The following is a 23,594-nucleotide window of genomic DNA, read 5'->3' as shown; positions in this document are numbered from 1 at the left end:
ATATAGAATACAAAATATACAGTACTCACTATATTATTTTTATTACAAATATTAGCACTGGAAAAATAAGATAGTATTTTTCAATTCACTTAATACAAGTACTGTAGTGCAATCTCTTTATCATGAAAGTTGAACTTACAAATGTAGAATTAAGTACCAAAAATAACTGCATTCAAAAATAAAACAATGTACAACTTTAGAGCCTACATATCCACTGAGTCCTATTGTTCAGCCAATCGCTCTGACCAACAAGTTTGTTTACATTTACAGGAGATAATGCTGCCCGCTTCTTATTTACAATGTCACTTGAAAGTGAAAACAGATGTTCGCATGGCACTTTTGTAGCTGGCATTTCAAGGTAATTACGTGCCAGATATGCTAACTATTCATATGTCCCTTCATGCTGTGGCCACCATTCCAGAGGATATGCTTCCATGCTGACGATGCTCATTTAAAAAAAAAGCGTTAATTAAATTTATGACTGAACACCTTGGGGGAGAATTGTATATCTCCTGTTCTGTGTTTTACCCGCCTTCTGACATATATTTCATGTTATAGCAGTCTTGGATGATGACTCAGCATGTTATTCATTTTAAGAATACTTTCATTGCAGATTTGACAAAACGCAAAGAAGGTACCAATGTGAGTTTTCTAAAAATAGCTACAGCATTTGACCCAAGATTTAAGAATCTGAAGTGCCTTCCAAAATCTGAGAGGGATGAGGTGTGGAGCATGCTTTCAGAAGTCTTAAAAGAGCAATACTCTGATGTGGAAACTATAGAACCCGAACCACCAAAAAAGAAAATCAACCTTCTGCTGGTGGCATCTGACTCAGATGATGAAAATGAACATGCATTGCTTTGCACTGTTTTGGATTGTTATCGACAAAACCCATCATCATCATGGACGCATGTCCTCTGAAATGGTGGTTGAAGCATGAAAGGACATGTGAATCTTTAGCGCATCTGGCACCTAAATATCTTGCAACGCCAGCTACAACAGTGCCGTGCGAACGCCTGTTCTCACTTTCAGGACATATAAACAAGAAGCGGGCAGCATTATCTCCTGCAAATGTAAACAAACTTGTTTGTCTGAGTGATTGGCTGAACAAGAAGTAGGACTGAGTGGACTTGTAGGCTCTAAAGTTTTGCATTGTTTTATTTTTGAATGCAGTTATTTTTTGTACATAACTCTACATTTGTAAGTTCAACTTTCATGATAAAGAGATTGCGCTACAGTACTTTTATTAAGTGAATTGAAAAATATTATTTCTTTTATTTTTACAGTGCAAATATTTAAAATAAAATATAAATATAAAGTGAGCACTATGCACTTTGTATTCTGTGTTGTAATTGAAATAAATATATTTGAAAATGTGGAAAACATCCAAAAATATTTATATAAGTAGTATTCTATTATTGTTTAATTGCGCGATTAATTGCGTGATCAATTTTTTAAATTGTGGAATCAATTTTTTTAATCACATGACAGCCCTATTTATAAGACATTACTTTTGCAGCTGTTCAGGTAACTTGTCAATTCTATGTAGCTTTCTGAATGTGCAAGGCCTCTTAGCTGGAGTCAAGTCTTATTCTATACATATAGGGAAATTTGGTCCCAAGATCTGGCAAATACACAAGAGAACTGTGGTTAGATGTTGATAGATGTTTGGCTCTGTGTGTGTGTGTATGTATGTGTGTTCCCTCTGTGTGCCGCCCCAGCCCTGCACAGACAGCTGGCAGGGCAGACCTCGAGTGAATCACCCAATGACCACAAGATCCGCTAAGGGACGAAGGCACCCAGCCAGGTTTATTGTCGACAAAACATGGTACTAGTATCCTGAAGACTCTACCAGACCACTAATACATGTATGCCCATAACAATGGACCAGCTCAGTGAATGGCAGGACTTTCCATTCCTCCCTAAGGCCAGACAAAGATTTGCCCTCTGAGATACATCTTTATTCTCTGATACAAACAAGTTAGGACCGCCCCTTTGACATAGTTACTGCCCTCTGTTACTATTTATCACCCATCATTTTGTACATGTTGTTCAATCAAAACATCTCTATTACGTACTGTCATCCTGACCTTATCTTTTAGGAGGAGTCAGTGTGTTCCTGTTATCCTTGGGGAATGTTTTTGTACCATCCTTGATATCAGGATGTTCTGGTACCACTTGATATCGGGATGTGTTTGCGTGAGTACTCTGTGACGAGTACTCTGTGACGTCTTAGGAATATGCATTTCTGCAGTATCAGCCCTGTTCTTGCCAGATTCTGTGAGTAGCTCAGGCCTCATACCAGGCCTCTTATACAAGGGCTTATGTCTCAGGCTCTCTTCCTACTACAAGAACCAAGATTAATGTTGGGGTTCTATACGTGTGTAATTTTCACCATTTCTCTTGTTTCCAAAGTAGTTATCCTGGATGGAGAGCAAGGGTTTGTTATCTGATTTGTGTTAACTTTCATTTATCCAATTAGTTTCATATTGCAGTAGTGTTAGCAGAGGAAAAGGTTTACAAAAGTCATGTTTTTTTCTCAGTTTATGCTCCCTTGCACGGATCCCAGTTTCCTAGGGGAACAAAATTGGGTATATCTGGAGTTGGCAACGTTTTTACTGTTGAGTAATCTCTTTTTAAATTCTTCTTTAAAACGTTGTAGGATTTAAATTAAATAGCCAAGAAACTATTTTCTGGTTGACTTGCAGTGTGTAAATATAGTTAATGTCAGAAAAGTTTTACATCTTTTAGCATGTGGGCTCAGTTTTCTGCTCTGTACCCTTTGAAAAATGGCACTGAAAGTATCTGTTTATTTGATTTACTAAATGCACTTATGATTTTTAGGTCAAATACTGTGGTCATTACACACTTTTTACTCATCAGCCAAAACTCCCATACCATAGAGTCGTCAACAGTTTTCCTGAGTAAAAACATAAGGATTTGGTTGCATATACAAAATTAGAAACACATTAATTAAGCTGTCGGTTTAATGGTTGATAAATTGAGTCAACGTCAAGCAAAGAAATCAAAATAATTTCCCCTAAAAATAAGAAATCTAACCCCCCTACACATCACTCATTCAGGCAAAAGCATAATTAAATATATAGGGTATCAGGGAATAATGAAAGAACTAAAAATTTTGGTTTCTTGCAGACCAGCAGGAGGAGGGAGTTCCAGAGTCTAGGGATAATAATGTAAAGTGTCAGGGGTAGTGTGTGTGTGTGCGCGCGCGCGCGCGTGTGTGTGAGCACGCAACAGTACAACCAGCTGACTGAAAATCTAAAAGAAAAAGAGAAATGATCCATTAATATATTTGTTTAAACAGCCAATTTGCTCTTAGAGGTTTTAAAAAAAAAAACCTTAACTGAGTTGGCTGAACTGGTTTCCTGATGGTTAGTCCTCAATCTAACTCTTAAGGGTTAACTTGCCCTACACGTAATTGGGAGTTTTGCTGTTAACTTTGTGAGGGAAGGTTAGACATCTGATTTGAATTTAAAAATAACATACCATTCTCTGACAATTGTACTCTCATGTTAGATCCTTTACTTTTCATATTTCAAAGATGTAGAGATTGTAGTCAAATGTAAGGCTTACATCTTTTCTATTTAATCTGTTTAAATACGTTCCCCCCACCCAGTGACGCTATAATCTGAGCTCCAGCTATTACCTGTTAAATTGGCATAAATTTCATGGTGACATGTATTACTTGGTATGTCAATAAAAAAAGTATACATACATAAAACTATCCCATGCCTATGTCAGTTGTTACAGAATAATTACTTATGACATGATTCCATTGCCTTTATATTGATCTGATATTTCTATTTCAAACACATTCCAGAAATTGTATATAATTCATATATTTCTCCCCAAAACACCCAAAACATAAAATATTTTATATTATTTGTATTTGTTTGATTTTTTAAAGAAGAGCTTGTCTTTATACTAGTTATTTGTACAAAAGGTAAAACAACAATGAAAGTAGAAAATATTGGGCTCAGATTAGAAGGCCAAATTGTTATGTCTTTACTTGTGTTGAATAGTACTTTTTTTTAACTCAGTGGGTAGAATAAGGGGCTATTCAGTAAGAGTAAGTGTATTGGAATCTGGCCCTTAGTGAATGAGGGTATAGTGAATAATAATGCACATGGTATATTTGACTTAACAGGACTGTACTGTATCACCTACCCATTTTGAATCAATCTGAATGCATTTATATATGCTGGTAAGACATGCAATAAATAATACATCATATAGGGTTTTCCTTTTAGATGTAAACTAATATTTGCAACTAAAGGTATGCCAGATAGAAAGCAAACTTTGTAGTAAAAATTAAATCTATTTTAAATCCAATTAAATATTTCTCACAGGGGTCCTGGTTTCCATGTCAGCCCACCCACTGGGCTCCTATTTCAACTACTATATGCAGTGTTGTAGCCATGTTGATCCCAGCATATCAGAGAGACAAGGTGGGGGAGGTAATATATTTTATTCGGCCAGCTTCGGTTAGTGAGAGGGGCAAACTTTCAAGCTACATAGAGCTCCGAAGAAGACGACGACCCATAAAAGATATTACCTCACCCATATTGTCTCACATTACTACTCGTCAATTTCTCATTTCAGTGTGGACTTTCTGTGGGTGGCATAAGAAATAAATAGCCTTTTAAAACTTCACAACCAATTCCTGTAAACCTTACCCAAGCAAAACTATGAGTGAAATCAGACTATTTCTAGTGTGGTCCTTAGAATATTAATTTAAAGTTTTTTGCTGGTCATTACTAAAAATAAAAATAAAGCTTAAATCCAAGTCCATAGTTTGTAATTTGCTTGACCACATTCATTCTTTTCAACTAGTTGTGAAACCAGATCCTTAGCATCCTTGTAGAGGGGAAAATACCAAAAAACCTGATCACAGTAACATTTAATTTTAAAAAAAGGAACTACACAAGAATGAGGACGTTAGTTAGCTGGAAATTAAAAAGAGCAGTCACAAGGATAAAATGTCTACAAGTAGCATGGAGATTTCTTAAAAACACCATAATTGGGCTCTATACCCCAAATCCAAAAAAACAAAGAGGACCAAAAGAATGCCGCCATGGCTAAACAGCAGAGCGATGGAGGCTGTTAGAGGCAAAAAGGCAGCCTTTAAAATTTGGAAGTCAAATCCTAAAACTTCCATCCAACATGCAGCAGAAGTCCAAAAGGCTAGAAAAGTGATAGAAAATAGGAAATAAAATATTATAATTCCATTATATTAATCTATTCTGTGGCCAGTTCTAGTCACCCCATCTGAAAAAGGATATAGTAGAACTAGAAAAGTTCAGAGAAGGGCAACTAAGATGGAATGGCTGCCATGGGTATGGAATGGCTGCCATAAGAGGAGAGACTATAAAGATTAGGGCAGTTCAACTCAGAAGAGAGATGACTACGGGGGATATGATCGAGGGCTATAAAATTATAAACGGTATGGAAAAAGGAAATAGAGAAGAACCAGGTGTCACCCGATGAAATAATAGGCAGCAGGTTTAATACAAACAAGAGGAAGTCCTTTGTCACACAATGCACATCTAACCTGTGGAATACATTTCCAGTGGATGTTGTGATGGCCAAAAGTATAACTGGGTTGAAAAAAGAACTGGATAAATTCATGGAGGATAGGTCCATCAATGACCATTAGCCAACATGGTCAGGGATGCAACCCCATGCTCGAAGTGACCCTAAACCTCTGACTACTGGAAGCTCAGAGTGGAAGACAGCAGTGTATCCCTCCATAATTGCTTTGTTCCCTACACTTTGCCTGAAGCTCTGGTAAGAGCCACTGTTGGAGACAGGATACTGGGTAGGATGGACCATGGTCTGACGCAACATGGCAGGTCTTATATTTTTATGTTAAGTTTTTTTGGAATCAGAAAATATTTTTTCATGCATAAAAAAATAATAATTTCCATCGCTTTCAATAGGAATTCAAGTCATCTCCGTATTATTTATTAGGATGCTTTTTTTTAAATTGTGGCTACAAAGTAGGCATTTTATTAACTGTGTGTCCATTACTGGTTTTGTGGATTGTGTGTGGGTTTTTTAGGCATATACTATCAGCCTTTAATTTGGCAAAAAGCATCTTCTTTCTGATTTTCCCAACGAATCTCAGCCATAGTGTATTTAAACATTCTAATTGTGTTTAGGTAGTGTTCAGTCACACTGCAGAAAATATCAGCCAAACAGGGCTCTCAGACATGAGTGGGTACTCAAATAAAGAGGTAGTCAGCTGTCCCTTCAGAAATTCAGTATACTTAATCCAAACTGGCTTTAGGAGAAAATGCAAAGGCTACAGGGCCAAATCTTAGTATTAAAACTGTTAAAAAGACATCACATGAATCATAAGCAGGTTGAGAGTTGTACTATGACTGCACTTCGGTCAGTTAGCCTTTAAAAGAAATCCTAAGACTTTGGGAATTATTTCCTGTGAAAATTACTCACATCTAATTGAATCTCCTCTCAGTGTGCTTGAGTTAACTTCCAAATTGACAGGAATTCTTTATAATATCATTATTCCTCAACTTGCAGTTTAAAAAGTCCCAGACTACATATAAAGTGCTAAATGGGAGTAGCAAGTGTTCAGCACCTTTCAAGATTTGGGCCAACTTTGCATTGATATAGTAAAATCCTTCATCCCAAGTATATGAAAAGAAACTGTAATTATGCTGAAAGACCCCCTCCAAATCATAGTTTTTAATATTTAGTGCAGATAAAACAAAGATGAAACTATTAGAAAATCCACAGTCCTTGAGGACATTGAAAGTTCTAAGAGTAAAACTTCTGGAAGGTTTTGCCAGTTTTCTGATTATATTTGCAGTTTTATTCTGCCAATTACTGAGGACTCCTTACCCCACGGTTTATTAAATTATTTGGCAGACATTTGATACTGTTTTGACAATGTTGTTAACAGCCTTATTCATTCTAAGGTGTATACATCCTGGATACAAAAGTGTAAAATGCATTACGTTTAATCTCTCTAAGAAAGGCCATTCATAGAATTTTGCTCTTTTGTCCAGGTTGTTGCTAAGATGTGGTCAAAGATCTGTCATGAGATCTGAAATTTAGTTACTAAGTAGTATGCTACTATCAATAAAAAGAAACAATGGGAAAAATAAGTATAATTAAGCTGTCTTTAAATTGTTAAAAATAACAAAGATAGTGAGTTATTAACGTATTACCCTTTTGTTTCATCTGCTTTAATCCATAATCACAAAATAGAGTAAAACAGCCAAAAACTCATTACTGGGCTTTAAATCAAGGTTAGTAATTCTTCAGATCACAGTAGTCAACACTAATCACAAATCACCTTTCATGTGCTTTGACAGTTTAGGCCCAAAACATTGATCGTTTTCTCCTCTCTCAGCAAAAAACACTACTGCTATTTTTTGTGTGTGAAAGTCCTAAGTTATGCACACAGGCATACTCCTTTCCAAACCCTCAGATCTAGTATTCCTGAATCCAAAGTTGAGGTTTTAAAAGCTCAGTTTATAAGATGTCATTGATTTAATGGGGGAACAGCACTGTCAAAAATACCTCAGAATTGTTTTATTGCCGTTGGTAGCTATATAACTACTAGTTCCAAATAGGGTGACCAGATGTCCCGATTTTATAGGAACAGTCCTGATTTTTGAGTCTTTTTCTTATATAGGCTCCTATAACTCCCCCCCCCCGCCCTGATTTTTCACACTTGCTGTCTGGTCACCCTAGTTCCAAACAACAATCATACCTGCTGTGCTTGTCATATCCTTTCTGCAAGACAAGTAGCTTCATGTTTAAGTGCCCATTTGCACGTACAGTTCCTTTTGGGTGCACATATGTGGGATTTAGTGGGTATATCTGTTGAGCACATTTTTGGAAATTTCTCCCTTATCTGTCTGGGACTCAAAATGACTATAAAGTGAGTTTTTTACATGATGCCACTGAAGGAGTAGACAGACCTGCTGAGCATGCTGCTTCTCTGTCCTTTTTGCCACTTATATCCTAAATGTGGTAAAATGCATGCAAATCAAATGTATCAGTGCTTAACAAGGAAAAATACTTCTTTCTGACGTGACTGAAAACAAATGGCAAATTCAGGTCAAAATCAGAGGCAAGGAGGGAGAGGGGAAAAAAAAAGAAACCAGTTCTACAAACTTGCACACATACAAGTGGGAAAATCTGAATCAAGAGTATCAGAATCAAGATGGCCAGGAAAATCTCTGCCAGATTGACAATAGTGTTGGACATTATACTGGAAAAAATGGAAAGTAGTATTGAAATAATGGCTGAGAAATAGTCGGCTTATTAATGAAGGACATGGCAGTCATGGAATAAAATGTCTCAGACTTAAAGCATGTGTCAAACTGAAGTTATAAAATGATGTCAAGATAAACACATCTGTTTTACTGTTAGTTTACAAAAGCAAAAAAATAGGAATGATTAAATCTATACAATGAAAAATACTGAGAGATACAAAATTTTGTCGTGGAGGTTTTCAAGATATAAAGAGGAGGAAAGACCTGCAGACTGATATAAAAGAGGAAAACATACAACAGCTGTGTAGATTGTAGTATCACAGGGATTGGATTTAAAAAAAATCAAGGACTCATTACTCAGAGGGACAGCTATGTGGAGCTTTGGATCTGTAATAAGAGACCTCTAATCATCCCACGAAGCAAAGAAAAATCCAGGCACTCTTCCAAGAGACTAGCTTGTCTCCACAGGTAAACATCTAATTACAAAATTACAAAAAACCCTTTAAATAGGAAAAAAAATGATGCAGATGTGATCCACGGTGGGTTAAAAGGGCAAGTTAACAAAATACTACTAACTCGGTTAGTCAGAGGAACACACAGAGTAAAATAGCAGTTACAACATACGCACCAAAGGACAGTGAAAGTAAACCTTGTGTTCACTTATCCTTGCATAGATAGCCTCCTTCAATCATGGGGGTATGTGTGCTGAGGAACATATGAGCCGTGTGCAGGGATCTCTTATAGCCTCTCCTCGGATCCCTTTCCCACACATAAACCAAATGAACTCAAGATTCTTAGTATTGGTAATTCAGATAACAAATGGCTACTGCTGAATTTGGAATAATAGAGACCCTCTGTTCTGAGAAAGCAGCAAAGAGTCCTGTGGCACCTTATAGACTAGCAGACATATTGGAGGATGAGCTTTCATGGGTGAATACCCACTTCTTCGGTATTCACCCACGAAAGCTCATGCTCCAATACGTCTTTTAGTCTATAAGGTGCCACAGGACTCTTTGCTGCTTTTACAGATCCAGACTAACATGGCTACCCCTTTGATACTCTGTTCTGAGAGGAATCCTGCAAGTGGCACAGAAGTGTCGGTATGGTGAAAAGAAAGGAAAATACATAAGATGTTAGTAAGAGGTTACCAATTATTAATTATAATGGAAGTGCCAACAGTGTGCTTGGCACTGTAGAAGGCACAAAAGAAAACATGATCCCTGCCCTGAGACAGATTTTGCCTGGCTCCTGTATGGGTGCATATGGGGAAAAGAGGGCACAGTATCCTCTTCTCTCTTTGTATCCCCTGTACACTGGCTTGGTACATGGGGAGTCTTTGCCACATATGAGGGCTCTGCAGATTTAGATCTCTGGTTAGCACTCGCCTCCGTAAAATGGGTGGGAAGGAGGAGAGCTATGGCCAGGCTCTTCCCTTCTCCATTGGCTATGAAATGGATGGATGTGGAGGGGACTGTACACTGAACATTCTTCTGGAGCTCTGGGATGCAGAGTGCCTCTCCAAAGCAAGGCCGATGGTACTCATATACATCAGTGAAGGGTGAGGCTGTAAGAATCTGTATTCTGGAGCTCCCACTGGGGCATAGGAGCTCTTTGCCAACCACAGAATTGTGCTTAATATCATGATTTAGGGCTAAGTTATAAAAGGAGTTTTCTGTCTAAATCAGTGTTGCATCTGTCAGCATAAAACAATACAAATACAGTATATTATTATTGCTGCACTGCTGTTATGCTAAATTGTCATAACCCACAACTGAAACTGAGGCCTATACAACAGAGACAATGCTACATACATATACAATTTAGAATTTTGTTAGAGAATATAACTGTAAGCGTACGTAGACATCCCTTCGCATCCACGCCTTCTTGCAGTCTGGTCTGTTAGAGTACTCTCAAAAACAAAGAAAGAGGGAATTGGGGTACTCAATAGGCCCCAGCCTTCAAGCAGGGCGGTGCCGCAAACAGTCTGGGCTCTGGCCTGCAGTCCAGCAGAACTGTAGCAGTTTATATGCCCAGCCTTCAAGTAGGGCAGGGCAGGGCAGCGAACAGTCTGGGCTCTGGCCTCCAGTCAGGCCGAGCTGCAGCCCTAGCACAGTTTATGGGGTCCCAGCAGAGATGAGCACCAAGCACAGTCTATGGGGCTAGGTTTGCCAACTTTCTAATTGCAAAAAACCAAACACCCTTGCCCTGCCCCTCCTCCAAGGCCCTGCTCCCACTCACTCAATCCCCCCTCCCTCTGTTGCTTGCTCTCCCCCACCCTCACTCACTTTCACCAGACTGGGACAAGGGATTGGGGTGCAGGAGGGGTGAGGGCTCCAGCTGGGGGAGAAGGCTCTGGGGTAGGGCTGGGGATGAGGGATTTAGGGTGCAGGAGGGGGCTCTGGGCTGGGGCCAAGGGGTTCAGAGTGTGGGAGGGGACTCAAGGCTGGGGCAGGCAGTTGGGGTGCAGGAGGGGGTATGGGGTGCAGGCTCTGGGCGGCACTTACCTTAAGCGGCTCCCAGAAGCAGCTGGCATGTCCAACTCCTAGGCTGAGGGGCCAGGGGGCTCTGCGCACTGCCTGTAGGCACCACCCCCACAGCTCCCATTGGCCATGGCTCCCAGCCAATGGAAGCTACACAGCCAGTGCTCAGGGTGGGGGCAGTGCGCAGAGGTCCCATGGTCACCCCCGCACCTAGGAGCCAGACATGCTGGCCGCTTCCAGGAGCCACTTGGAACCAGGGCAGATAGAGCCTGCCTTAGCCTCACTGCGCCACTGACTGGACTTTTAGCAGCCCAGTCAGCAATGCTGACCGGAGCCGCCAGGGTCCCTTTTCAACTGGACATTCCAGTTGAAAACCAGATGCCTGGCAACCCTATGTGGGGCTCCGGCAGGGGTGCCTGAGGAGCACAGGCCTCCTGGCCTAAGTAGGGGGAGTACTGCCACCCCAGAAGTGGGGTGACAGGGGTAGGGGGATGTGGACCCACCCAACTCCACCACATTCCATGGCCCTAACACCCGAGGGGGAGTCATCCTCAGTCTCTCCGGGATACACTGCCAAGGGTAGCAATAGCAGCTCCTCAGCGTCAGGAGTGGCAGGGCTCTCTGGAACCTCATGCAGGTCCTCGGGGCAGCAGCAGTTCTCCTTGGCATCCCACTCCAGCAGCGGGGAAGAAGCATCTGTCTTCTTCAGCAGCTCCCTCTCAACTGAGCGGCTGGGCTGGCTGTTTTACTTCTTCTTCCTGTCCCGCCCCCTGCTTCTGGCATGCAGGGCGTGGCCCTCCTAGTTCCACCCACCAAGCAGTTTGCAACATTCCCTCTGCATCCGCCTCTGAGGGAGACCACACCTCCTTGCTACACTCCATAACAATACCTCATTTTATATGCAAATGGATGTGGGTAAAAGCCTGGCCCCATTAAAGTTAATTGAAAAACTCTGACTGACTACAGTTGATTCGGGATTTCATCCTGTGCACACAAATTAGGCAGTGTGAAAGTGTAATGTTTGGTTCATAGTAAAATTGTGTGTGTAAAATTACAGATGGCTCCTGTGTTTAAAAAAACAACAAAACAAAACAAAAAAAATGCTAAAGTGTTAAGCAATGGAGTTGTATGTTTATATTCCTAGGTCTTGATGTAAGTAACGATGATTGTTGTATTTCAGGGGTGGCCAACCTGTGGCTCCAGAGCCACATGCGGCTCTTCAGAAGTTAATATGCGGCTCCTTGCGTAGGCACTGACTCCAGGGCTGGAGCTACAGGCACCAACTTTCCAATGTGCCGGGGGATACTCACTGCTCAACCCCTGGCTCTGCCACAGGCCCTGCCCCCACTCCACCCCTTCGTCTGAGCCTGCCGTGCCCTCGCTCCTCCCCCTCCCCCCCCCAGAGCCTCCTGCATGCCACGGAACAGCTGATCGGGAGGTGCGGGGAGGGAAGGGGGGCACTGATTGGCGGGTCTGCCAGTGGGCAGAAGGCACTGGGTGGGGGAGCTGATGGGGGGGCTGCTGACATATTACTGGGCTCTTTGGCAATGTACATTGGTAAATTCTGGCTCCTTCTCAGGCTCAGGCTGGCCACCCCTGTTGTATTTAAATGCCATGCTCATTGCATCGTTTTTTGTGTTTTTTGTATTTTCCTTGAATATCAACAACAAAAAAACACTCAATGTCCATTACCATTTTCAGGGTGTTTTATGAGTATGGAAGCTGGCAAAAGTAAATCTCTAGTTGTGAGAAGCATGGTAATATACAGCTGCGACTATTATTAGCAAATCACACTAAACTGTATCAAAATTCACAGAAGCAGATCTGATATTTTACATAAATTCTTAGAGTGCTTTTTAGGTACTGGAAAAGTAGAGATTTCCAAAAATAAATCTTGGCCCCCACTGTGACCAGATGTAAAGAAAATTCACAAGATGCGTATCATGTGCATTGACAAGTGACAAAGCGGCTAGCTCAGCATGTGGTCATAATTAAGAAACTTCAAGGTCTGACACACTGAGTTCTCTCCAGGAGCGTTACAAAAGACTAGTGATATTTATGTGTGTTGCTGTGTAGTAAGTCATTATTGTAGCTTTGTTAGAGAGATATTCTGTGCAAAATATACCAGACTCTTAAAAAAAAACAACAGAAGGAAGGGGAGGAAACACAAATACAGTTGACTTAAAACGGCATATTATCAAATCTAGTATCCTGAATTTTGTCTTAATTTTACAGATGTGAAAGGTTTCTTTTAAACATTTTCAGCACATGAGATGTACGGTATCAACAGATAATTCAATAAATATAGTGTGGTGGCATATGTGAACATATGTTGGATGATGTAATTATATATGGCAGAATCAGGCATGACATGACAGAAACCTAGTAAAAGTTCTGAGAGGACTACTTGATGATAATGTATTAATCAGCTAGGATAGTTATGAATTTGGTGAAATTGTGAGTATGTGAACAGTTCCGTGCACCTGGAGTAATGTTGATTTTTATAGTCATGAAGTCACTAATATTTTCACCAGATACTTGCAGATTCCCTGAATATCTGTTCGATATCCCAACTGAACATCACACCAAATAGTTGTGTACAGGCAAGGTAGCCATTTGCCCAGTTTAAGTAAGTATATAAGACTCTGAATCATCTCTGCTGAATGGGGACTTAAGTAAGAATCTTCTTGGCCATAATATTTAGGCTTCCTTGTAATCATTTCTAAAAAAAACAGAGTTGAAACATGGGGAAATGTCTCTCTTTATCTATGTTTTAAAGGGCTATAACATTTAAACTACTTTGTTTGCTGTATAGAATGTGTAGTTCTCTGTTTTCACACTAGATGTCAATCTACTTGCATATGTAGCAGATAGTGTATATATTTTGTGCATTCTAGATTTTTCTTTCACCCAGTGGTCTTCTATTTCCCCCCTAATTTGGAAAGGGATTTAGATCACTCTGCAGAGCAACGGCTGAATCAGAGTTTCAAATATGCATCTTTGCTGGCTAATATTGAATATGATGTCACTTTTTAGCAAGACAGCTGTCACCAGTTGATTCAGAATTGCCAAATGTAATTAAAGTATTTTCAGTAAAGTTGGTTGGAGAATTTTGACTGAAAATTAAATTTCAGCATCAAATGGAAATTAAATTTTGAAATTTTTTAGTGAATTTATTTTTCCATTTTCTGACCAGCTGTAATTTTCAATTTCATGTTGAAATCTATTCCTGATAACTTCTTCTTGCTATGTGAACATAAAGAATGATAAGCTGAGCAAACTGGACAAATCTCTATTAACAGTGTACTGTTGGCCTCAGAAAATCTTGGGTTTTCAAGAACAAATTCTGGATTCTCATAAGAACGTAAGACTGGCCATGCTGGGTCAGACCAATGGTCCATCTAACCCAGTATCCATCTTCCAATAGTGGCCAGTGCCAGGTGCTTCAGAAGGAATGAACAGAATGGGCAATTATCAAGTGATCCATCCTCTGTTGTTCAGTCCCAGCTTCTGGCAGTCAGAGGTTTAGGGACACCCAGAACATGGGCGAATGCCTTTGATGGACTTATTCTCCATGAATTTATCTAATTCTTTTTTTAACCCAGTTATACTTTTGGTTTTTCACAACATAATCTGGCAATGAGTTCCGCAGTTGGACTGTGAATTGTGTAAAGAAGTACTTCCTTATGTTTGTTTTAAACCTGCTACCTATTAATTTCATTTGTGACTTCTGGTCATCTACACACAAAAGTAAGGTTTAGTATTTGTTATGTGACAGCAATGCAATTCAAATTGATATAGTACATTGGTCCCCAAACTTTTGAGGGTCGCACCCTCACTTACCCTTGTCCATGCCCCGTCTGCCCCCCAGGAGCCACAGCCGGGGTCAGGGCCACGACTCGGGGGGCAGATGCTGACGGGGTAAAGGGGCTGAGGCTTGGATGCAGCTGGGGGTGGGGCTGGGGCCGGGAGCGGGACTGAGGCTGGGGGTGGGGAAAGGGGATTGGAGCCACAGCTAGGCTCGCAGCAGGTTCAGCTCTGCTCCTGGCCTTGCCCCAGCCTCAGCCCCGGGCCAAGGCTGGGGGGTGGCGTGGGGCTGGGAGTGGAGCCGCACTGAGGCTGGGGACAGGGCCAGGCATGGGGCTGGGAGCTGGGGACGCAGCTGGGGGCGGGACCAGAGCAGCACTGGGGGCGGGGAGGCGCTGGGTGGCGCTCCCTCCCTGTCCCATGGGGGCTGGCCTGAGCCCCACTGCACTCCCCGGACGTTCCTCCACGCCCCCCTAGAGGGTCGAGCCCCACACTTTGAGGACCTCTGATATAGTACCTTTCATTTCAACACTGGCAAATGTCTACCAAGAGCATTTTTAAATTAGCAATAACATCCAGAAGCTCCAATGAGGACTTGGGCCGCTTGTGCTAGGCACCGTACAAACATATGCAAAGATCCTCTCCCAAGAAGCTTACAGTATTTAAAACATGCACACACAAGGTCTGCCCCATAGTTTTCAATGTAAATATTATTAAATTGTGATTTGCAAACAAAATTCTCAGTTAGGCACTTCAAAGTGATTAAGCATCACAAAGTTTGTGGGCCTGATTCTTATTTACACTAAGGCTCCTTTACCCATCTCTGGCAGTGCAAAGGGACCTTAAACTGACTGCAAATTACATTTACAATCACTTTAAGGCCTCTTCAGAGTGTCGGTGTACAAAGTCACCTTAGTTCAATTGGGCCCTATATAGCTAAAAGATAGATATAAATATATACAGGTAACCAAACTGTCAAAGGCCATGTTCTCCCACCCTTACTTACCTTTTGTATTCCCTCCATGAATAGTTTCTTTGAAATCAATGGAACTATTTAAGGAGTAAGATACTACTCAGTGCAAGTTATAGTTTCAGTTTCTTGTCCTTCCTCACTCTTCATTCCCTCCTTTTTGTTTGGTACCCTCATTTATTGTGTCGTGTCTAAAATTAGTTTGCAAGCTCCCTTGGGCATCTGCTTGTTTGGAATAGCACCTAAAGTACTTTTAAGCACTATAAAAAAGTTTATTGGGCTAATAGTTTACCTAATTCTTTTGACACAAATAAATATAGCATGGTAGGAAACTATTGTTAATATCATATGCAAAAAGTGTTGGCTCAAGCTGGCCTGGTAAGCTAGTACTGTAGTACTGCACAACAGTTACAGGCCAGATTTTCAAAAGAACTCAGCTCTATTTGGGCACCAAAATAAGTACAGTAAAAGCTTTGTTATCTGGCATGTTGGGGAAATGGGGGGTGCCGGTTAGTCAAAAATTCCGGTTAACTAAGAGTTATACTTACCAATGGAATACCAATTTTCAAAGAATTAGAATACAATAAAATGAATAAAGTATAAAATAGTATACAGGTACTCACCAATCCAGTGGCAGTACTGCACTGCAGAGTGGTTGGTTTCTTGAAGCACTTAGGTGTATACAAGTAAAGTTTTCTATAAATTAGGTTATCTTCTGACACTACATATCACTATGGGCAGCGCATGGCGTGCACCCAGATCACTAAAAATATACTTAACACTAAAACTAGACTGAACACAATTTAATCTTTGATGATTCAGAAGGCACTTCAGGGTCTTGCAGTGCCTCAGGGTCATCATTATCAACATCAATTATTGTAGATGTAGAAGGTGTAGGTAGGGTTGCCAGGTGTCCAGTTTTCTACCGGAACGCCTGGTCGAAAAGTGAGCCTGATGGCTCTGGTCAGCACCGCTGACCAGACCTTTAAAAGTCCAGTCGGCGGCGCAATGGGCCTAAGGCAGGCTCCCTGCCTGCCATGGCTTCGCACGGCTCCTGGAAGTGGCGTCATGTCCCCCCGCTGGCTCCTAGGCATACGGGCAGCCAGGGGACTCCGCACGCTGCCCCCACCCTAAACGCCAGCTCTGCAACTCCCATTGGTCATGGTTCTCAGCCAATGGGAGCTGCGGGGTCGGCACCTGCAGATGGGGTAGCATGCAGAGCCACCTGGCCGCGCCTCCGTATAGGAGCCAAAGGGGGGACATGCCACTGCTTCCGGGAGCTGCCTGAGGTAAGTGCCACCCGGCGCCTGCACCCCTGACCACCTCCCATGCTCCAACCCCCTGCCCCAGCCCTGATCCCCCTCACGCCCTCTGAACCCCTCAATCCCAGCCCGGAGCACCCTCCTGCACCCAAATCCCCTCATCCCCAGCCCCACCCCAGAGCCTGCACCCCCAGCCAGAGACCTCAGCCCCCCCCACACCCCAACCCCCTGCCCCAGCCCTGATCCCTCTCTTGTCCTCCAAATCCCTGGTCCCAGCCCAGAGCACCCTCCTGCACCCCGAACCCCTCATACCCAGCCCCAACCCAGAGCCCGCACCACCAGATGGAGACCTCACACTCCCATGCTCCAACCCCCTGCCCCATCCCTGATCCCCTCCTGCCCTCTCAACTCCTCGGTCCCAGTCCGGAGTATCCTCCTACACCTCAAACCCCTCATCCATGGCCCCACCCCAGAGCCCGCACCCCCAGCCAGAGCCCTCACCCCCTTCTGCAGCCCACTGCCTCAGCTCAGAGCCCCCTCTCACACCCTGAACTCCTCATTTCTGGCCCCACCCCAGAGCCCGCACCCCCAGCCGGAGCCCTCATCCCCTCCCACACCCCAACCTCTTGAGCCAGCTCGGTGAAAATGAGCAAGTGAGTGAGGGTGGGGAGAGTAAGCAGCAGAGCAAGGGGAGGGATAGCTCAGTGGGTTGAGGATTGGCCTGCTAAACCTAGGGTTGTGAGTTCAATCCTTGAGGGGACCATTTAGGGTTCTGGGGCAAAAATATGTCTGGGGATTGGTCCTGCTTTGAGAGGGGGTTGGACTAGATGACTTCCTGAGTTCCCTTCCAATCTTTATATTTTATGAGATGGACTGAGCAGGGGGCAGGGCCTCAGATGAGGGGCAGGGCAAGGGTGTTCAATTTTGTACAAGTAGAAAGTTGGCAACCCTAGGTGTAGGAGATTGGGCTGACTCTGTAATGACCTTTTACACACCCTGGAAGGTGCTTTTTTGAATAAATCCCTGATATCAGCTTACTTACTTGTCCTCTGCCTCTTTTTATATAAAAGTAGAGTGAAGAATGTCCAATGCATAACCTCCTGGTCAGAATACTAGTCCCGGTTACTAGATTGAAGATTTGTATTGAGAGATATCAGAAATGCCAGTTAATAGAGCTTTCTGGTTGATAAGGTGCCAGATAACGTGGCTTTTACTGTAGTGAGATTTTTCACAAGAACTGGGGTGAGATTCTGTGCTGTATCTCTAAGATACACAACACAGAACTCACAGTGTAGGAGCTGGGGGGTGCTAAAGTGACTCTAAGCTACCATTTGTGCCCTCATGATCCTGGGCAGCTGAAGACTGTAAAAGTTTGGATATGGGTACTTACTTATTCAGACTTTGCACCTTGAACCTATCTCTGCTGTGAGCCAACGCTCATTGCCAGAATGATGGTGGCTGCACTGCACGTTAAATCTAGTACTGAGGCTATATATCAGAGTAAAATGGAGTAATCTACAGGCCTCTCACAGAGACTCTAATTCTTGGAAGGGAAAAAAAGAATGTAAAGGTCATTTAAGCATTATCACTTTTCTCTCTTGTCTGAGAGTGACAGATTAGTCCTTCCTAGCAAATGCACCATTTAGTATCTTAACAGGATGGTACATTGCACATCCTAAAATGGATTGAACTATTCTCAGAGCTTTTCATTCACTACCTCCAGCAGAGAGTGTGTGCGCTTATTAGAGAAGAGAAGCAAGAGTCAGAATTCATTAAAGAAAGACGATACTACTTAAAATCCTGCTTACAAAGTTCATTTTCTCACCATGAATTTTTAAACCTTTCTTTTTTGCCAAATGCTGATTGTAATAGGTTAGCTTTCATTAAAAGGTTAAGGAGTGTGGCATCTGAGAAGATCTTTGGGAGGTAACAAAACAGTCATTTGTGTCAAGGTTTCAGTAAAAACATTGCATTTTTCAGTGTATTTTGTTTAAATGAGGCAGTAAGTTTCTTGTACAAGTTTGGAGATTCAGATAGAATCTAAATAACAATATTTGCTTGTCTGTCTGACTTAAACCACTAAGCCTTTCGAGGTTTGCTCATTAGTATGTCTCCACAATAAAAAATTTAGAATTACATTTCAATGTCAGGACTTTAAAAACTGTTCATTATTCCAGCTTGCATCTGAAATTCAGTCTCTGCTTTCACCTGTAAATAGTATTTATCATGAAATTAGCAATAAATCCCATCAAATCCCACTATGAAAATTCAGTATCTTATAACTATGCTGTAATTATGTACACTTGAGGTACACAAACAACCTTAACTTTGCCCTGTAGTGAGGCCATATTATGATTTAAATATGATTTAACCATATAATAATTAAGGCATTTTAGTGCTGTTGTTCCAGGATAGACAAAACTAATTTTGAAGACACAATAGATTTTGTTCTTTTTTTATGTCTTTCCATATCTCAATATATTTTAATTTCTTTTAAATGTAATCTTAACTCTGAATTTCCTGGGTGTATAATGATTAGGTTTGGATTTATTACAACATCCCTGTAATATATTTATTCTTAAATTACTGATATTTACCCTCAGCCTTATCTGTATCTTAATATAACTTTTTGTCTAAGAATTTCCTTGACTTTTTAATAGTTATTAAAAATGCCATATATATCTAATGATTTGAAGATATGTTGTATCAACCTTAAATCAGGTAAACAGATTTTTTACAAGCAAATTTACTGGTACACCAGAGCAGTTCAAAGCAAGCAGAGTGTACTGGTGAATGTGACTCTTAACTTCGAATTTACTTATTGGTTTAGTGGGTTGTGTAATAGAAATTGGCACTATGTAAAGGCTTATGTCTCTGCACTTTAAGGGCTCCCCCTTAACTATGCTCCCATCTCAGCTCCCCTGGCAATACTACCTCAGTGCACAGCAGAGCCAAGGCAGTGTGACATTAGATTCCTTCCAGCCACTGATGCCCAAGTTAATGTGCACACAGAATATTTAAAGTGCAGTGACACAGGCCAAATATTCTACCAGTAAGAATTTTTGACAAATGTGTGCAGTCTCTCTCATAACACTAGCTCATTACAGTGAATGGGATAGTTGCATGCAAATAAACTGTAGAAGAAGATTGGTGATTGTAACCTCAGAGATTAGGACCAATGTCCCTAATTACTTGAGCTGCTGATCTGACTCTATCTGTAGCCTATATAATCATAACACTTAGCTACAACAACAGTTAATAATTTAGCTTGATTATAACCTACATTCTTCAACTATAATCTGTGCACAAGATTTCAAAGAATTATACCTCTACAGAAAGCTTGAAGAGTCTGTGTTACTCAGTTATTAAAATAATTTGAGATTAAAGAAAGACCAACATGGATACTAAATTTCTTAAAGAATTACATTTTAAATAACTGTAACTCATCAACTTATTAATGGATTTGCTTGTAAACGCTCAGAAAATTCATTTTATGCTCAGAGAGAAAGTGCTGTAAATTTGGAAAGGATATATTATATTTTTCATACATAGCAGAGGTTTAATTCTCACTTTAAATGTAAAGTGGAACTCAACTATGGAGCTTCAACTGGCGCCTTGAGTATTATTATTTATTCATTATGTGAACAGCATCCAAAATTTTGGGAGGTGCCTCACAAGCCAAGAAGTCAGACATGATCCTTGTTCCAAAGAGCACAGAACCTAGACTATACGCATATCGCACAAGAAGAGAGGAAAGAAACAAGTAAAAATGGGGTGGAATGAGGAAGGACAGAGCTATATAAATAAAATCATGTAGTGACTTGGTTGGTTTATATATACTTCTTAGTGGCTAATTTTTTTTTATATATATAATTTTAACTAGTTCATTTCCTTGCAGAAGTTCCATAACTTCATGACTTTCATGACCTCATATTCATAGTAGTAACCAGGGCTGCCGAGAGCGGGTTCGGACCCCGGTGAAAAAATTTTTTCAGGCCCCCCAGCAAGGGCGGACCGGCTAAACAGGGCTGACGAGAGGGGGGGGGAAGCCAGGGAAGCCTGGCCACGGGCCCCCTTCCGGACCGCCGGGCCCCAGTAAGGCGACGAGGGAGGGGGGAAGCCGGGCCCCGGGCCCCCTTCCGGCCCGCCGGGCCCCAGTAATTTGTACCGGCTTCCCCCCCCCTCGTCGGCCCTGGTAGTAACCATTATGCTCAGTAGTAAGTTTTGCAGAATTGTGCCCTAAATTACACCAACAAAAAGAGTTACAAGATATAATATGCCGCACTGCTGGATAATGGTTGAATATCAAAGCTATTCAGTTTTTTTATTTAAATTATATTTCTTGTTGTGTTTTATTTTATCTGTGGAGTTTAAATTTCTACCTATGTTATCTCTGTAGAATTTATTATCTTACACTAGCTGTTTCTTGGAATATTTTTATATAATATCTTGGTGCGACTAGTTCAGGGACCAATAACTCTGTCAAAGTGATGCCTTCTGATTACTTAACAGGTTTGAACTACAAAGCTGAATACTTAAAATACTCTTGAGGCACCATTCTGGCAGCGTTATAGGTGCCCTGAACTAACCTCACAGAGATATAAAAGAAACCAGATGTGAATATAAAATGTCTGGAAAGAGAAATTAAACTTTCCTCTTGACAGTTAAAGGCTAAAGATCACAGTAGTTATTGTGGATTTTTGTTTTGTTTTAGCAGCATCCCTGGTACCCACGAATACTAATCAGAATACCAGCAGATTGAAACCATTGCATTGAGATATCCTTTTGAGAAAGGGAGTCTTTTAGGAACTCAGTCGCTCATAATGCCAGCTCATCAGTGTTTCTAGAATTACTACCACATTTCCAGAGGTACCTGAACATTTCAGAAATGCTTCTATTCACCTCCTAGCACAATCCCTCCTGTGTACTTACTGCTCATGATATGCTGAGGGTTTATGTAATCTTCTGTTATAAGAAGGTTTGACTTGGAGCAGAGATCCTTATGTTAAAACATTTAAATAAAGAAATTTATTTAAGGCCAAATCACACTTGGAGTTGCAGCTAGCAAGGGATGTTAAGAGTAACAAGAAGGGTTTCTTCAGGTATGTTAGCAACAAGAAGAAAGTCAGGTAAAGTGTGGGCCCCTTACTGAATGGGGGAGGCAACCTAGTGACAGAGAATGTGTAAAAAGTTAATGTACTCGATGCTTTTTTTGCCTCTGCCCTCACGAACAAGGTCAGCTCCCAGACTACTGCACTGGGCAGCACAGTATGGGGCATAGGCGTGCACACAGGGTGTGCCGGGTGTGCCCAGGCATACCCTAATCATGCCTGAGCTCCATCTGGGAAGGCTGCTCCTCTCCCCTCCCCCGCTGGAGGCTCGGAACGGGGAGGAGGACAAGGAGGAGGCTGCTTAGCACGCCTGGGGAGATCAGCTGTTGGCAACTGCCAATTAGCTATTTAGCATGCTGCAGCAGCCCTCATCAGCTCTTTGGCTGGCTGCAGCCAATCAGCTGTTTGGTTCGAAGTCCTGCCTATCAGCTGTTTCCCCTGCCCCTACTGCAGCTCGGAGACTGCAGGCAGAGGTGAGTGGGTCTTTCTGATTTTCAGGGTAGAGGGAGCTGGGCTAGGGGGGGACCAGCAGCCAGGGCACGGCAGCTTCTGGGCTAGCTGCAGAGGGCTGGGCAGCCTCTTGGCAGGGGGCTGGGGGGAGATGGGCAGGCAGCTTCTGGGCTGGCTCTAGGGGACTGCTGAGGGGTGTATGGGCCAGGGGCTTTCTCAAGGACTGAGCCAGCCAGTCTCAGCCCACCCTGGTGTTTCCCCCAGAACTTGTGCTCCCCCTTCAGCCAGGAGAAACCAGCTGCAGACCCCCTTAGTGCTAGGCAGGGGGACAAACCAAAGGACATGGCTCCTTTAAGAAAAGTTCTTCCTTGTGTCTTTTGAGTGAAATTGGGCTGGGGCTCGCAGCTTGCCCCCTCCCCCTTCTTTACCTGTCCAGAGGGGTTTCACTCCAGCCCCAGCTGCAAATGAGCAGCCTCCCCAAGCCCAGATGCTGCCCAGCCCCCTCCCATGGAGGTTCTGGGAGCTTCCAACCCCTACGATTCCCTTATGCCTGGGAAAGTAATGCTTGCCCAGCTCAAAGCTGTCTCCCCCTCCCCCATGCCCAGATCAAGCCTGCCTGAGGGGCTTTTCCTCCAAGAGGAAATGTATCCCCTCCCCCGCCGATCAGCATCCCCTCCTCCCAGTGTAAGGAAGGATTGATTCTCTTCCCCTGGATCCCCCTACCCCCCCCAGCTCCTGGGGAATTCCTTCCCTTGCATCCATCCCCCTGTATCAGCTTCAGGTCAGGAGATGCTGCCCTGCTTCACCTTGGGACACCTGAGCTCCTCTTGCTTCAGGGTGCTGGGCTGCTGCAACCCGGTGGAGTAAGCAACTGGCCCCCACTCCCCTGCCTTTGGCCAAGGTCCCACCAGGGGCTTCCCTCCCACAAAAGTTGTAGAGTGTGTGAAGGAGTCAAAGCGGGGGTGGGCTGCAGCCCTGGGATTGGGAAGAGCTGGAGCGACACAGCAGCCACACAGCAGGATGAATGAATGGGCCATTTCTATGCTGGGCTGTTGAATTAAATTTCTCTCTGTGTCAGGGCATGTAGTTTCTAGGCTGGCTGCAGGGGGTGGGGTTTGGGGGAGACAGAGCTGCTTTGAGTGCGTGGGTGGGAGCAGCTGCTAAACAGAGCTACCAGGAAGTGGGGAGCAGAGAGAGATGGGAAAAGGGACGCAGGTGGAGAGCAAGAACTGGGAAACATCAGG

General features: G+C 42.6%; 1 protein-coding gene across 1 annotated transcript in view; it reads left to right on the top strand.

Moving 5' to 3' along the window:
- The window catches only part of ACYP2 (acylphosphatase 2), a 144,120-nt gene that overhangs the window by 63,195 nt on the left and 57,331 nt on the right, over positions 1-23,594 (top strand). The gene's annotated exons all lie outside the window — the stretch shown is intronic.

Source organism: Terrapene carolina, unplaced genomic scaffold (assembly GCF_002925995.2).
Source record: "Terrapene carolina triunguis isolate 2854851 unplaced genomic scaffold, T_m_triunguis-2.0 Scaffold120, whole genome shotgun sequence".
NCBI classification, from domain to species: domain Eukaryota; kingdom Metazoa; phylum Chordata; order Testudines; family Emydidae; genus Terrapene; species Terrapene triunguis.
The sequence above is the reverse complement of the archived record's forward strand: the minus strand, read 5'-3'. Positions and strand labels throughout refer to the sequence as shown.